Source organism: Tenrec ecaudatus, chromosome 7 (assembly GCF_050624435.1).
Source record: "Tenrec ecaudatus isolate mTenEca1 chromosome 7, mTenEca1.hap1, whole genome shotgun sequence".
NCBI lineage: Eukaryota > Metazoa > Chordata > Mammalia > Afrosoricida > Tenrecidae > Tenrec > Tenrec ecaudatus.
In genome coordinates this window covers 109,964,126-109,966,552 of record NC_134536.1, presented here as the reverse complement: position 1 = coordinate 109,966,552, position 2,427 = coordinate 109,964,126, and the positions used below count along the sequence as shown (strand labels likewise).

Here is a 2,427-nt window from a genome sequence, read left to right as displayed (position 1 = left end):
GTGAAGATGCCATTCCATTTCACTTTTAGTTTCTATTTTATTAGTGTGTGAGCTAATTAACCTTAGGTGAGTGAACATTGTGAGCATCTCCAATTCACAGGATTCTAAGAACAGACAGAAGGACTTGCATGCAAGTTCAGGGCTTCTTGGAGGAAGAATACAGAACCTGGTTTGACTTGCTTTCACAGTACAAGAAACAAAAGGTCAAGTACAGGGTCCAAGGTTGTGGAAAATTATGTATATCCAATATAGAAGAAAACCACATTAAGGAAATAAAGACAAGCACCAAATAAGAAAAAGTATTTGCAAATAATAAATATGATGAAAAAGGCTTTATCCAGAATATGTAAGGAGCATTTAAAATACAAAAGCAAAAAGACAACCCCAATTTTAAAACTGAGGACAAGATTTGAATAGACTTTACAATAAAGAAGATGCAGATATGAAAAAATGTTCAATACTTATATTTATTCAAGAAATGCAAAAACCACCCTTAAGTATATAATCACATTATTTTCATGAAAGTGGCTATGATCCAAAAGGCAAACAATAACATGTGTAGGTGAGAACATGATGAAGTAGAAATTTTCTCACATTCTTGGTGAGAATGTAGAATTCTGCAGCCTCTTTGTAAAAGAGTTGGGCAGATTCTTAAAAAATTACCATTGTACAGCAGCGTTTCCACTCCTAGGTCTCTATCAAGATATGCATGTAAATGTTCACAGCAGCATTATATAGATAACTAAAACTTTATATACACATAAACTTTTTCATATATATATAAACACACATATATATATACATACATACATACATATATATGAATGAAACTGTGTCTGTCCAGGTTGACTAAAGAAAGAAAACCAGTGACACTCAGATATGTATAAGAGAGAGCTTTGTATCAAGAAGTGATTATCTATCAGGAAAACATCCCAGCCCAGTCTAGATCAAGTCCATAAATCCCTCTTCAGACAAGCAGTTACATGTAATAGTGCAGAATGCAGGAAGATCACAGGCTAATGGGGGAAAAGTCTTGTGGATCCAATGGCAGTGGCTGCATCAGAGAGCTTGTGAAGGTCACATGATGGTGAAGGCAGAGAGAGCGAGTGGGAGGTTCCCAAGACCTTCCTTATGAGAAGGTCATGCCCTTCAGGAAGCACCATCAGACTGTGACCTGATTGACAGGCTCCACTCATACACTTTTATATCTTCAAGTTGGCATGTAATTATGTAAATACCACACAACCCAAATGGCCACCAGCTAATAAATGGATAGAAGGGGGGTAAACTTATACAATGGAATACTAGTCAACAGTTTAAAAGAATGTATGACTGAAGAGATCCCTGGAGGATATGGATGCTACAACAGAGGGTGTTGAAGAAATTAGCTGGTACTGGGCTATCAGAAAGACTAGCATGTGGGGTCCTAAAGGCTTGCCATCTAAGTGAGGTTTCAGCTAAGTCCACATAGAAGAAGCACTTCAGCCTGTGTGATATAAGGATTGTAAGCAATGAAAGCCAAATCCAGAGGGGGAAGTATATTAGAGGTTAAATTCTTAAGACCCAGTTTGCAAAAGGCTGGATGACAGTGAAAGCACAAAATCTATTTGCCAGGTTCCCATGTAGGTTCAGCCTCCAGAGAATCCCTTGGATCGTAGCCAGAGATGTGAATGTCCTATAATCCAACCTTGTCAAGTGGTTTATTGCATATGTAGTTTGGTTAAAGGGTAAAACCTTATCATTTGATATCCCTTTTGACCAATTTTGAATTTATTCCAGTTTTTCATATTTTCTTTTTTTTAATTGTTTTTTTTCTGTTTTGTTTTGTCATTGTTGTTGTGCATTTTTTGTTCTGTATGTTTTTCTGTATATGAGGCCCAGGAGAGTAAAATCTATAGAGGCAGTAACCAGGTTAATATTTTCTTAGGGGCAAGGCAAGGGAGGTTGGCAGGACATGGAGAACTGACCAAAATGAATAAAAGAAAGAACATGTTCAAAAAGGATTTTGCCAATGATTGTAAAACTCTTTTAATTTGCAGTTGTGTCAAATTCAGTGCCTGCCCCACCCATGGCTGGCACTGGCCCAAAAGGCTGCCACAGAGACACTGTAACTCATGGGCCTTGTTCCTCTCTGCGGAGCCTCAGGGATACATTTTGTTACAGACATTGAGGGAAAATCAATCAATCAATCAATCAATACAAAAAAAACCTCTTTTAATATGATTGAACTACTAGTTGTATGATATGTGAATACATGTCTATAAAACTGTTAAGAATGCATACTAATAATACTAGTCACAGTGACATTCCACTTCTCAGAGAAGACTAGACTTTCTACTCCTGTAAAGAGTTTCAGTCTAAGAAATCCACCATGGCAATTCAACTTGTTCTATAGGGTCACTGTGAATCATAATTGACTTGATGGCA

At 37.1% G+C, this 2,427-nt stretch overlaps 1 non-coding gene across 1 annotated transcript; it reads left to right on the top strand.

Moving 5' to 3' along the window:
• The first annotated feature begins 2,034 nt into the window (after positions 1-2,034).
• Positions 2,035-2,169, top strand: LOC142454033 (small nucleolar RNA SNORA5). Its single transcript, XR_012785569.1, has one exon. It is a non-coding gene; the product is annotated as a small nucleolar RNA SNORA5 (small nucleolar RNA).
• Positions 2,170-2,427: the final 258 nt, after the last annotated feature.